Raw genomic sequence first — 15,412 nt, forward strand, 5'->3', positions numbered from 1 at the left:
CTACCCGGTGTGAAAGAGTAATGAACTAAGCTTTTTAGAAGTCCTACTCTACTTGCCCAGGGTGAAAGAGTAATGAACTAATTTTTTTGGGAAGTTCTACTCTACCTACTCGGAGTGAAAGAGTAATGAACTAATTTTTTAGGAGTCCTACTCTACCTGCCCAGGGTGAAAGAGTAATGAACTAATTTTTTTTTGGAAAGTTCTACTCTACCTACTCGGAGTGAAAGAGTAATGAACCAAGCTTTTTGAGAGTCCTACTCTACCTGCCCAGGGTGAAAGAGTAATGAACTAATTATTTTGGGAAGTTCTACTCTACCTACTCGGAGTGAAAGAGTAGTGAACTAATTGTTTTGGGAATCCTACTCTACCTGCCCAGGGTTGAAAGAGTAATGAATTAATTATTTTGGGAAGTTCTACTCTACCTACTCGAAGTGAAAGAGTAATGAACTAATTATTTTGGGAGTCCTACTCTACCTGCCCAGGGTGAAAGAGTAATGAACTAATTTTTTTTTTTTTTTGGAAGTTCTACTCTACCTACTCGGAGTGAAAGAGTAATGAACTAAGCTTTGAGGGAACAAACGGGGGATTTTATAAAGGTCTGGTAAATATTTTAACTCTCTTTGAATCTGAGGAGTTTTCAAAATTGCTATCAAGAAGGTAACCTTTAATGCAAAGTTAACCTTATCCTTTGGGGTTGAAATTGACCAGGCATCAGAACAAACATGCCCCTAGTTTGACAAGGAACATTGCACTAGGGATAATTGAATATAATTTGAAAATAAATGCCCCTAGTGTAAGGGGGAAACTGTACTCTTTAGAAAAAGGAAGTGCCCTTGTTATTAAAGTTTGAAATCCTTGATTACCGCAAGCGCAATAAAGGTTTAACTTTTAATTTTGACTTTTTATATTAAAGATTTTGGGTCAGGTTCAAAGAAATTGGAACAAAATATTTCTTTCTGAAATTCATCATATAATTTTTTCTTTATCCCCGTCGGTTCACTTAGGGATATGAAACTCTTCAGATCAATCATAGACGAGATACTTGTATCCAATGAGTCTATATTTGGTTCAAACTGGGTATTGAAACTTGATCATTCGAACTTCTGATGTTTTGGCTCAGACTGTCTTTTAAGCTTCTCAACTCCACGGATTTTCTTTTATTTTTTCATTGCTCTAAATTTTGCCTAGATTGCCTTTTCAGGTTTTCAATCTAGCGAGCATGCCCTAGCTTTTGCCTTGATCGCCTTTTTAGGTTTTCGATCTAACGAGCTTACAATTTTTTCTCTTTTCTTTGCTCTGATTGTTGCCAAGGTCGTCCTTTCAGATTTTCAACCTTGCGAGCTTGCCTTAATTTTTGCATAAGTCGCCCTTTTTGAGTTTTCAACTTAGCAGACTTTTTTTTTCTTCTTCCCTTCTGAACTTCTGGAGTTGATGTCTGATCATGCTTTGCTATCTTCCTTGACTTCTCGCACGGTACTTAAGAGGACTTTCATGGGTAAGCTTAGGACTGGGTATAAAAAGAAAGGGATTTTGAGGCTCAAAAACCCGAATGCCCCTTGTGTGGCATTTCTTTTATTTTGCTTTGAATTTTCTTCCCCATTTTGCAGATATTTTTTTTTTCTTTTGAATTTTTTCTTTTAGATTCTTTCTTTGTCGAGGAATCTATTTTTTTATTTTGATGTGGTCGGGCTGAAGTAACTTCTCAGGTTACCTACGTACCCCAATTTTTGGGATCAGACCAAAAGTAGTTCGAAAAATTCCCTCCCCTAGGTTAGGTGATCGGGCTAAGAAATAAAGGCACAATTTTTCTCTTTTTGAACAGGCTGCAAAAGGGGTTGAGAAAGGAGAATAAAGAACTAGGTAATAGGAAAATTGATTCGACCAAAAATGGCCTCCTTAAATGTAGTACCGTTTGATTTGGTCAAGGTTAGTTGGTTCTGGTAACTCGATTCCATCATGATCTTGAAGTTTGACAATTTTTCCTGACAGTATTTCCTTAATGAATGAATTTCTCCAATTGGGTTCAGACTTTCTCCTATAGTCGAGGAGGAGTGTTCAATTTTCTTTGAAGTCTGATAGTTAAATCCTTGACTTGTAAATGATGAGCTTTGACCTTTTTGTCAAATGCACGGGTGACTCTTCTTAGATAAGCTTGCACATGATACAAGGCTTTAACTCGTTTTCTTTGATCAAGTTTAATTCTTCATACTACTGTCGAACCCAATCTGTTTCTAACAAACGATTTTCTAACAAGACCCTGAGAGACGAAATTTCCATTTTAACTGGCAAGACTACTTCCATGCCATACACTAAGGAGTAGAGAGTAGCTCCAGTAAAGGATCGAATTGAAGTTCGATATGTCCATAGCGTGAATGAAAATTATTCTTACCAATCTCGATGTGATTGACATATTTTCCTGATGATAGTCTTGAGACTCTTAATAACTGCTTCAACGGTTCCATTGATCTGAGGATGGTAGGGGGATGATTTGTGCTTCCGGATCTTCAACTTTAAACATAGAGTAATGATTTATGCTTTGAAGTACGACCCATTATCAGAGATCAGTTCAAAAGGTACCCCTATATCGACTGATAATATGTGATTTGAAACTCAAGATGTAGTAAGGATAGTGCTGATACATTTTATAACATCTTCTTTGATTCCATCGATATAGACGAGTATCTATTCCGTGTTGAACAATACCCAAGCTTGTACCTAACAAACCCTCATATGATCACACGAATAAGTCTTTTGAAATTTCTGAGTAAATTCATTATCCCCTGGTGTTCCTTTAGGGATAAGATGGTTTCTATTTGAATCTCTTTAAGAATTATTTTTTGTTTCAAGGTCAAAGACCTTTCCTTTCTCGATTAAAGGTTGAGCCCGACTCTTATCTTCTTGTTCAGAAACGAAATCTATCAAATTATTAGTTAATTCGTTAATGCGCGAGGTATTCAAAATTTTCTTTATCCGATCAATTTCAGATGGGACAACAGACACCTCTATAGACTCGATGAACTAACTTGACTCAATAGAAAATAGTAGACTCAATCTAAGGAAGACATAACCTTGCTGGAAAAAGGGACTCGAGCTAACCCAAATGACTCATGAAAACTCAAGATAAGTACTCACACGAGTTTGATTAGGACTGAGGACTGAGATATTGCTTATAACCGGTAGGATTGAAGCACTATGATCTTTAAAGAACAACTGGACGATGTTGAGAAATTTTGAGGTCATTTCTGACTGTTGACTTGATATTGACGTTTACTCTAACTGACCGGATTTACAGCCCTAACTAGACGATGGACGATTGAGCTTACATACAATGATAATCCTATATGACCCCATCAAAGGTAGATTTAGTCAATTTCGGTATTAATCCCTTGATAACATTTTTAAGAATCCTGAGATTTTATTGAATATATCATTTGTAAATCATTTTTCCTTCATTCTCTTTTCTTCTAGAAAACATTTTTTTTTGAAAAATCTTGTTCTTATGGAAAAACACTTTTTCTGGAAAATATATATATTTTTTAGAGAACATTTCTTTCTAGAAAATACTTTCCTTTTGTAAACCATTTCTCTTCTTTAAAAATGGGTTGAAACCCGAATTTAGAAAAGAATTTGATTTCCATTTTGATCTAAATGGCCCGACCCATCATGATTATTGGATTGAGATGGACTGGGTCATTATAAATTATTGCAAAAAATTGATTCTTTATTGGGTCGGTGCACCCATTTTAATTTTCAAAAATAAAATTTTTTATCCTTGAGGACAACCATACATTCTTGATCTCATCATTCACATCACTCAAATACATTCATCAATCACATGCATTCATTCAATAAACAATCCGGGAACACCCACGATAAGTTCGAGTCGTGACCTATTGGGAAGGTTTCTAGACTCTAAGCTTACTACGTGCAATGAATTTTTATCTGGCCACCCTTGTCCCAAGCACACCTATATACCTTTCGATACGTGGTGACTTGGTTTGATATACCGTATAGGTGATAATCTAAAACCTCAATTCACTTCTCTAAAGCCAAAAACAGCCAGTTTGATCTCCAGTTGAGAGGTGGCGCACAATGCTGAGTAAGGGCCCACTTAAATACCTCTCGTCTAGAATAGACGTAGTCTATCCCCCTCGTACAGTAGGGTACAGCGGGGCAAGATCTTGCTTAGGCACCAGTTTTGACAAAGAAGTGCAATTGATATACTTAGACTATCTTTTATACCTACGGGTACGAGTCAAGAGTTGTAGCTTTCATAAATGGTTTGGCATCCCACGAGGGGACCGACCACGTACTAGTACTACGTTGGCAATCGGGACATGTGACTGTGTGGCTTACAATAGGTCAAAGGCTCAGGTCGCTCTAGCCTGTGTGCATCAACATACTTCTCAGAATCACCTGATCAGATGGTATTGATGCCCCCAGTTTTGATATACCCTAAGGTACGTGACTGGAGTTGTGGGTTTCATGAATGACGTCGCATCTCCGAAGAGACCGGGCCATGCACTAGTGCCACGTTGGCTAAATGGGACATGTAAGTGAGTAAAACAATAAACGTGCATGTGGTGTGTGCAAAACAGGGTGGGGTGTGCCCGGGACCTTTCTCAAACAAATAGGCCCATGGATCCAATCAAACCAATCATACATTTAATCAAAACCAAAATCATTCAAATCATATGAATATTCAATTAAGATCACATTATTCCCATCACATAAGCACATTAATATTACGATCAACATCAATCATGTATTTCAAGCAAAATCATGGTAAATTAATCAATAAATATGGCATATGATAATGATCAAACAAACATTGCAATAGGCATAATTTTTATAATTTTTAAGGTCCAATCAATGATCACATTTGGGTGATCCAAAATAAATCGAGATTCCAATAGGTGTTACATTGATGATAGAATGACAATGGTTGAGATGAGCTCACTTTCAAAAACATTAATTGTGCCAACATTAGATAAATTCAGATTTTCTGTGAATTAGAAAAATACAATCTGAACTTGCATCGATGATATCTAAGGCTCCTGATAACGAAATCGAGTGAACTCAAGTTCTAAATTAATCTACTCGATGAGATCTACATTTTATTAATAGGTGTTCAGACTTAGTTCTCACCAGAATGTTCTGTATAAACGTTTTAACGTTGCTGTCCCAACTTTCATTCAGAAATAATTCCAGATTTACAGATTGAACTTGCATCGATGATATCTAAGGCTTCCGATAACGAAATTGAGTGAACTGAGATTCTAAATTAATCTACTCGACGAGATCTATGTTTTATTAATAGGCTCCCAGACTTAATTCTCACTAAAATATTCTCTAAAAAAGTTTTAACATTGCTGTCCCAACTTTCATTCAGAAATAATTCCAGATTTACAGATTGAACTTGCATCGATGATATCTAAGGCTTCCGATAACGAAATTGAGTGAACTCAGATTCTAAGCTAATCTACTCGACGAGATCTATGTTTTATTAATAGGCTCCCAGACTTAATTCTCACTAGAATATTCTCTAAAAACATTTTAATATTTCTGTCCAACCTTCATCATTCCATCATTTTCATAGGTCAATTTGAATCTTTCATTATTTAGGAGTCATCAAAAAGTGATCCTTAATTGGAAAAAAAAATGCAATACCCAAAATCATTTACAATCAAGATAAAAAGTAAATAAACAGAAAAAATAAATAAAATAAATCCAACTAAATAATAAAAAAAATCTAGGTCATCTTGGCAATGCTCCCATACTGGGGTTTTTCAAGTTTGATCCTCAATAGTCCCCAGCGGAGTCGCCACTGAAAGCGCTCTCGATCCGTGGGGTGCGCGGATCCACTTTTGACTCTTGAGGTTTGAGAGTCGCCACCTAGTTATTGTGGTCTAGGAACAAAACTGACTTTAACATGGATAAAAAGAACTAATCTACCACAAAAAATCTGAATTCGGGGATCATGTTACGGGGTTGGAAGGTGTTAGGCACCAACCCTGCCCTGCCAAAGCCGGTCTCTACTAACTTCCCAAATATATCACATTGCTAAAAACCTAGATAAAAATAAAAAAATTACATACCTTTCCGATAGCAAGGATTTTGTTCCCTCAGATCTGACAAAAAGAGCTCCTTGTACTGTACTCCCTTACTTCGTTCTGTCTCCGGATTTGACTTCGGATCTCTTAGATCAAGGTATATCCTTATTTTTAGATCTGAACTCTTCAAGTTTGTTGTGGATTTGGGGGTGTTTTTGGAGGGATTTTAGGTGTTTTCTAGACTAAAATTGAAGGAGGGATGTTAGGTAAGGAGTTGGGGCTCCAAAACTAGGGTTTATGGGGGGCTAGGGGAGCTTCTAGACCTACTTCTCTTAGGGTTTATGATTTGATATGAAAATAGAGTGTGAGCACCTCTATTTATAGAATTTTTTTAAGGTTGATTTGGATAGAGTTAGTGTTTAATTAGAGATCTTTTAATTAGAGTTGTGTTTTAGTTAAAATTATTTTAGGTAGAATTGTGTTTTAATTAGAATTGTTTTAGGTAGAATTGTTTTTAAGTTAGAACTCTATTAGATAGAGTTATTAATCAATTATAATTCTATTATGACTTTTGGTCTTATTTGATTGACTTTTAATGTTTTGACTTTAGTCTTAATTGATTAACTTTTAATATCTTGACTTTAGTCTTGCTTAATTGACTTTAATTTTGACTTCAGTCTCACTTGATTGACTTTAATACCTTGACTTCAGTCTTGCTTGATTACTTTTAATTTTTGGAGAACCCCCCTCTAAAATATCTTTAATTCTTTGGACCCCCAAATGGAGGGGTCCTTAAAGAAATACCCCACGAACCCTCAACAATTTTACCCGAAAGTCCGATTGATCGATTTTTTAGGTTCAAAATTTTAAATTAATTTCATTAATGTTTCACTTTAATTATTTAATATTTTATTTATTAATTTCGAATTTTTTTAATTATGAAAATTGTGAAATTACAGTTTTGCCCCCGGAGAGGACTTTTCACGTTTCAAGTCGATTTTTAATGTTCTAGGATGTTTTAGAATCGGTTTTTCGTAAGGAATTCAATGAGAATGTTGGTTTGTGTCATTTATGAAAAATTTTATGTGAAATGATTGTGAACTTTATGAGGGGCATTTTCGTAATTTTTTCAAATTCTGTTAAAATTGGTGAAATGATTTATTTGGTTCCGATTTGTTATTTTATGTGTTCGAGAGAGTTTTCCTAAGCGTAACGTAGGCTCTAGGGTTGTTTTGAGTTTAGGGGTATTTTGGTAATTTGATAATTTTTTAGTGATTTTTATCGTGAAGTTTCTTTTTGGTCTGCAAGATGATGATTTCTATGTTTCTGGGGTCGTATTTTCCTAGCGTAGCGTGGTTTCTAAGGTTTTGTCAATTCGAGATACCTCATCCGGATTTCTGAAACACATCTGGTAACAAAATAAAGCAATGGAATACACATCCATCATTGGGAATCATTGTAATCGGATTGACGAGTTGATTAATCAGGCGAGTGCAAAAAATGGGGTGTCTACAGACACCATTAGAAAGGATATCCCACTCATCACAAGAATTCTCATTCCGGAGGAAATCAAAGACTCTCTTTGGTGGAACAGGAAGCCAGAAAGAAGTGGCTGCACTTAGCACAATACCAGAAGGTCGGCCTAGGTCGTCAATGCTATTTTTGTTCGTGACCCTAACATCTTCAGCTCAACTTCTTGATAATGTGGTCCATGTGTAAGCAGTAGAAGCACTCATACCAGAACAAAAACTCATCACTATTCTCTCAACTAGCTCCACATGTATGGTCTCTATCAATCGTTTAGCCTCTGCTTCTGCAACACAACGGAAAAGACCCTCGTGATGCGATGTTTTGAATAGAGTCCCGTTACTTAGGAAAAATTGACTTGCCAATCTTTGGATGGTCCTTCGTTAATTTACAGTTATATCTAACGGGACGGTTCGATCTTCTAAATAAGCCTTGATATTTGAATACCATGATTTTTTCTCAGGCACTGCTATATCCACTGGTAAACAGTAAGCTGGTTCGTCTTGGATGCCAATTTCAATAGGATCGATAATTAAGTCCTCTGAAATATTGATCATGGACACAAGCGTGGCTAGTGCATCTGCAAACTGATTATAGCTCGTGACATGTAAGTGAATGAGATCTTGGTGAAGTTTGAGCTTAGTTCTTCCAAATACTCATGGTAAGGGATTAATTTTTGTTTTCAAGTCTTCCATTCTTCGATTGTCTGATAGACTACTAAACTCGAATCTTCGAATACATCGATTTCGTCCACTTCCAAGTCAATTTCTACTTTTAACCCTGAAATACATGCTTCATACTCTGCCTCGATGTTGGAACATTGGAATTTTAATCTAATGGCGATCGGAACATGAGACCCATTTGGTTTGATCAATACTGTTCATAGTTCGTTTCCTTTTTAATTCGCAGCTCCGTCGAAATATATCTTCCAACCTTGTTCTTTGTCACTATCTTCAACTTCTGTCAAAATGATGGGTTTATCTGGAAAATTTATCTTTAATGGCTCGAAGTCAAGTAAGGGAAGCTCAGCTAAGTGGTCGGCAATAGCTTGCCCCTTGATGGCCTTTTGAGTGACATAGGTGATGTCGAACTCAAATAATAGTAATTGTCATTTTGTAGTGCGACCTGTCAACGTTGGCTTCTCAAATAGATACTTGAGAAGGTCCATTCGAGCGATAAGCATAGTTGAGTAGCTGATGAGGTAATGGCGCAATCATTGAGATGCCCAGACCAGTGCACAACAAGTATTCTCAAGCGCCGAGTACTTTACCTCATAATCGGTAAACTTCTTGCTGAGATAGTAAATGGCTTACTCTTTTTTACCTGACTCGTCGTGTTGCCCCAGTACAAAGTCCATAGACGTTTCTTGTACTGAGATATACATTAGTAAGTGTCGCCCTAGCATAGGAGGAACTAAGACTGGCGGATTGAATAAATATTTCTTTATTTTGTCGAAGGCTTCTTGGCAGTCTTCAGTCCATGATTTTGGTACATCTTTTCTGAGTTGCTTAAATACTGATTCGTAGATAGGCGTGAGTTGCATAATAAATCTGTTGATAAACTCTATTCTATCCAAAAATGCTTTGAAGTCCCTTTCTGACACTAGTATTTTCATCTTAAGAATGTACTTGGTCTTTGCTGGATTTATCTCGATGCCTCTTCTACTGACGATAAAGCCTAACAATTTTCCTGATGTTGCCTCGAAGAAACATTTTGCTGGATTGAGCCTTAGACTGTACTTCCTTAGTCGATCGAACAATTTTCTCAAGTTTATCAGATGGTCTTCCTCTAAGCTAGACTTAGTGATCATGTCATCCACATAAACCTCAATTTCTTTGTGTATCATATCGTGGAATAAGTCGTCATTGCACGTTAATAAGTTGCCCTAGAGTTCTTAAGTCCGAATGGCATGACTTTATAATGAAAAGTACCCCAAGGTGTGATGAATGTTATCGTCTCCTAGTCTTATTTTACCATTTTTATCTAATTCTAGTATGAGAAACCATCCATGAATGAGAATATAACATGTCTTGTTGTGCTATCAACTAGAGTGTCGATGTGGGATAATGAAAAATCATCTTTAGGACTAGCTTTGTTCAAATCTCGATATTCGACACACATTCGCACATTTCCATCTTTCTTCGGTATCGAAACGACATTGGCTAACCATTCGGGGTACGTAAAGACTGTGAGAAATCCTGCTTGGAACTGTTTCATCACTTCATCTTTGACTTTGAGTATCCATTCTGGCTTGAGTCTTTTCAACTTTTGCTTGATCGGCTTGTTCCTAGGAGCGATCAGTACCTTATGAACAACGATATCTGTGTCCAAGTCAGGCATATCTCTGTAAGACCAGGCGAAGATGTCTTGATAATTACGCAGTAGTTCAACCAATTCTTCTTTTCGATAAGGGGTTAACAAGGCTCCAATTTTTACAACATATGGGTCATCTTCAGTGCCGAAATTAACCGAGTCTGTATCCTCAATATTTGGTTTAACATCTTTTTCATGTCGTTCTAGAAGGTCTTTGATTTTTTTAGGAGGGTATTCGACTTCGTCCTCTAATTTTTCTTCGATTCCCATGAGGTTAAAGTCAAGTTTGAGATTAAAGTCATACTCGTCCCTTTCATATTCTGTTCTGTGCAAAGGTCCATTCGAGTAAGACAAATCCCTTAAATTCTGAGAAAACTATTTTTTTTTATTTTTGGAAGATATCTATTTTTTTGAGATTTTGAAAGCTTTTTTATTTTTTTTACTTTTTGAAGAATTTTTTATTTTTGAAGATTATTTGATTTTTTTGATTTTTGGGTACTATTTTCTAGACACTTAAAACAAGAAGGACAATCGTGCAAATTCATTAGTAAAGATAGGAAGCCCTCAAAACAGTCTTTCCCCGATGATAGGGGCTCGTTATGATTCTCGGGCAACTTGAATTTGCCTAACGACATTTTTTCTGGAGGCTATGGTAACCTCAAGGGTGATAAGGAATTCCTCCCAATTGTTCAAAGTTTCCCCTTTTCTAAGGGGGAGAATGAGATGAGAAAGTGATTTGTTAGGTGGTTTGGTCGGTGGTTCGGAGATGACCATGATCTCCAATTGATTATTGTCAGAGTTCGGCATAATTCCCCCCAAACTCGATGGAATGATGACTGATGCCCAATCGATGCCAGTGGGGAAGGGTGACTCTTTCTCTTGGCTCGTGGTGATTTCTACTCTGGTGGATTCTGAAGCGATCTCTGATAGACTTTCATTGGAATCCTCATTGAATAGGATATCAATACCTTTTACGAATGATGGTTGGGACTCGATAACTAAGTCTTCTTGAATGTGCACAGTTTGAAATTTACCATTTTTGACTTTCTTACTGGTTTTGTCAACAATGATTCTAATAAACTGTCGGGTCTAACTTGTGATTTCGGGAAGTTGATGCTAATATGCGGAATTCTGCCCAAATTTCAGATATTAGGATCACGATTTTGCTTTCTGACTAACCGAAGTTTCCTCTTTTTGTCGTTCATTTCTACAATATCCATTTTCGTGGCTTGAATCCCAAATAAAAATAAGGAGTATGTTTATTTACTTCAACCGGCGTAGCTTTCCTTTTTCCTCCTGGTCCTAACCCTTACCTGCGTCGGTAACCTACCTTTTTCAAGACCCGGCCAATCATCAGATTTGCCCTTGATAGTTTTGCCTTCACCTTCTCTTTCCTTTTTTCAACGTGGTTAATAGTAGCAAACTGATAAGAATGGTATAATGTTTTGTCCTTTGTCATTTCTATATCGATGAAAGGGACATCCGGAAATCATCTTCTGCCCCATGATAAATTTGACTCTTTGGTACAAAGAGGAAAGCACTGCCCCAACAATATGAATCTATGGCCTGCCCAGCAGTAAGTTAAAGGTTGTAGGTATCTCCATGAACTCGAATGTTACCTCGAAGGTATAGGATTCTATAGTGATTGGTAAATTTATCTCTCCCAGAGAGTTCCTTCTCGAACTGTCGAAACCTCGGACAACCTTATTGTTGGGTCTAACATGCGACCAGTCAGTGTTAAGTTTTCAAAATATTTCGAGAGGACAGACATTGAGGACTGAACCATTATCGATTAACATCCTTGCAACCATCATGCCCTTGCACATAACCATGATATTTAACAATTCAACATGCCCCCGCCCTTCTAGCACGAATTCACTTTCTGTGAAGATGATGGGGTTGGAAGTCATAATCTGACCCATTGTTTGTTCCAAGCGTGCAGGTGAAGTGGTCAAAAGTACATGTGATTTTCCAAGAACTCTCAATAGTACTTCTTGATGTTCCTCTGATTTTGTTAACAGACCCAGAATGCTTATCTGAGCCGGTTGTTTGTTCAGTTGGTCTACTACATTATGCTCACTCTTACGAATAAGCTTAATGAAGTCTGCTGCTTCTCTATCTGACACTTTTCTTATTTTCTCTTCCTTGTCCTCTTCATTTATCTCATCCTTCCCCTTTTCCTTTTTTTTCCTCATCCACTGTTTCTTTTGCTGCCTCTTTTGTTTCTTTCTTGATGTTTATCCGTTTTACTGGCGCTCTTTGGTACCTCCCAACTTTTTTCATGTGGCCAATGTCGGCCACCATCATTTTTTTTATCGTCTCAACCCCTGTTGACATGGTGATAGCGATCTCATAGCTCTAAGGGACTATTTGGTTAGAGTTGTATGGAAATGATTTTGGTGAGTATATGGTGATTGGGGATGGATCGGATTTTACATTGAAAATAAGAGGTGGCAATTGTGATTTGGATGTCGTGGTGATTAGAGGAGCTACTTGAAAGGATGATGGAGTGTAAGCAATAACGAGAGGTGGTCGAGAGGATGAATGGTAAGGTATGTGAAGGGGTGGTCGAATCGAGTTTTGAGGATTTGGCGATGTATAGGGTATGACGAGTGGTGGTCAGGTGGTAGCATTGGGAATTTGGTGAGTAAGATAGATGGTGAGATCAATCATTTTCAGTGGCAGTCGTGTATTTCGATGCTGGTTTGTCACATATTGGTTGATGGTGCTGACTGTTGATGTCCCTAGCTCTCTTGTTAGGTGGATTTTAATCTTCAACCCGATAGGAGCTATCAAAATTGATGGATCAAAATCGAGTTCCCTAAGAATGACATTTACTATGTGTCCACTTCCCCCTCCATTGTGAGTAGGTTTTGGTTGAAATATGTTGTTGAGGTGGGTTTACGGGCCCGTCCAATATGAGAATCTTCTTATCTATTAGGTTATGTACTTGATGTTTGAGTTGCCAGCACTGATCTATAGAGTGCCCTAGAACACCCATATGAAATTCACAAAACAAGTTGGGGCTGTATCCTGGTCCTTTCTCAGTTTCTGGATTTGGTGGCCTTTTAGTGAGATATTCTCCCCTGAGTAAGATCGGGAGTAATTTTGATAATGTCATTGGCAATCTGGTAAATACTCTATTAACTCTATTAGGCCGTGCTTGCTGATTCTATCCATATTGTGGTACGAGTTGTGTTGGTATGGCCGTGGATGAACCATCCAGAAAGGGTTTTGTGGCGCTGGAACCTAGGCAACTCGAGGTACTGGCGTCCAAAGGACTTGTGGTGCTGGTGGCCTCTGAACGGGTGCCTGAATAAAGAGAGGCTGACTAGGTTGTACATTATTGAGTTGCGTTTCCTTTTTCTTTTTGACAAGAGGTACAGACTTTTTTTATGCCGATATCCCTACTACTGCAATTAGGGCTGTGATGTCAAATATTAAACCAGTTCAGATCCTGTCCTCGACCCGATCTGCTACTTGAACAGATTTGAGAAAGTGCTAGTGGTATGCCCTACTAGATGGCTGTAGAACGAATGTTCCAATATAGAGATAAACGTAGTATTCATCTCTTGTTCGGTCATAGCGGGCCATACCTAGGAAGCTGACTCTCGGCACCCCTAGGCGTACTCTTTTACTATTTCCATCTGCTTCCTCGTCATTTTATCCATATCATTCAAGTCCAACCCCACATCTGTGTTGAACTTGTAGTTGTGCTAGAACATCTCAGCCAAGTCCTATCAGTTCTTGATAAATGAGTGGTCCAACCCTGAGAACCATTCGAGAGCCGACCCTGTTAGACTTCTCTGAAACAACTGTACCAACAATCTATCATCCTCGTTATATTAGGACATCGATCCACAGTATAGTTTGAGGTGTGACAGAGGACATCCAACGCCATTATATTTCTCGAATTCCTGGCATTTGAACTTAATCGGTAGCTGAGCATTGGGATAGAAGCAAAGGTCCCTGAATCTTGTCCCTCCTAAAGTATTTGTACCCTTCATTTGGGTCATTTCCTCTTAGAGAAACTCAATCTATTGGACCATTTTTTCATCAATGGCATTTTTGGCCTTGGGAACCTTGAAGTCACACTCATCGTCTAGGATTACCATCGGAGGTGGTTGATTCTACGGGATGTAAAGTGGCGGGCCCTGATACATTGGCACAGTAAAAGGTCGGGTGATCTATTGATCTGGTCGTGTCTGTTTAGGGGTTTCAGATTTGATCCAGATGCTTGGTGTTGAGCGGTTTGCGCTTGTAGAAAGTTAGTACTACTTAAAATGCCCATCAACATTTGTTTTTGTCTTTTCGTTGTTTTTACTAACTTCACCATCATTGCATTAGCTTCGGCAAGTTCACTTGTCATAGGTTGTGGATCCTCTGAATTGTTCATAGTTAATGTAGATCAAAGGAAATACGGAGACTTCTCAGGGTGTTTGTAGTTTTTTCGTTTGGCCACCTTGTGCGTACAGAAGACCAAACGTTACTGTCTTATTTACAAAAAGAAACATGCATGATGTTTTATTAAATTTTGTAATTATTCGGTATAACACCCGAAAGGAACATTTTAGTTAGGTAAAAAAAACGTAATTTGTCAACGCGGTGTTGGATAGTTTGAGAAAAAAGAATTACATCAGCATGAAGCTGGCACCAACACGAAGTTAAAAGAACATTTTGAAAAAGAATTATATCAGCCAAAGCTGACATCGACATGGAGTCGATATAATTAAAAAGTGATTACATCAGCACAAAGCTGGCATCAGCACAGAGTTGGCATCAAATCGGAGTTGGTAATTTTGAAAAGGAATTACATCAGTCGAAGCTAGTATCGACATGGCGTCGGTAAAATAAAAAAAGAATTACATCAGCACAGGGTTGGCATCGACATGGAGTCAATAAAATATTTAAAAAAGAATTACATCAATCAGAACTGGTATTGACACAAAGCCGGTATAATTAAAAGATGGTTACATAAGCACGAAACTGGCATCAACATGGAGTTGGTAAAATATTTTGAAAAGGAAATTTCATCAGCACAGAGCTGGCATCGACACGGAGTCAGTAAAATATTTTGAAAAAGAATTACATCAGCCGAAGTCGACATCGACGCAGAATCGGTATAATTAAAAATCGATTACATCAGCACAAAGCTGGCATCAACACGGAGTTGGTAAAATATTTTGAAAAGGAAATTTCATCAGTACAGGACTGACATCGACATGGAGTTGGAAGAACATTTTTGAAAAAGAATTACATCAACCGGAGCTGACATCAACACAGAGTCGATAAAATATTTTTTTGTAAAAAGGGAATTACATCAGCACGGGACTAGCATCGACACGGAGTTGGTAAAATATTTTAAAAAAAGAAATTGCATCAGTCAAAGCTGGAATCGACATGGAATCGGTATGAAATTTTGTAAATGTAGATTTAACTGAAACAAGTTGAGTTGTTTGATTGGTTGTTATCCTTGTTAGATCACTAATGGGTCATGGGCTTGATTCGAAATCGGATAT

Source organism: Akebia trifoliata, chromosome 6 (genome assembly GCF_017979445.1).
Source record: "Akebia trifoliata isolate Shusen 1 chromosome 6, ASM1797944v1, whole genome shotgun sequence".
Taxonomy (NCBI): Eukaryota; Viridiplantae; Streptophyta; class Magnoliopsida; order Ranunculales; family Lardizabalaceae; genus Akebia; species Akebia trifoliata.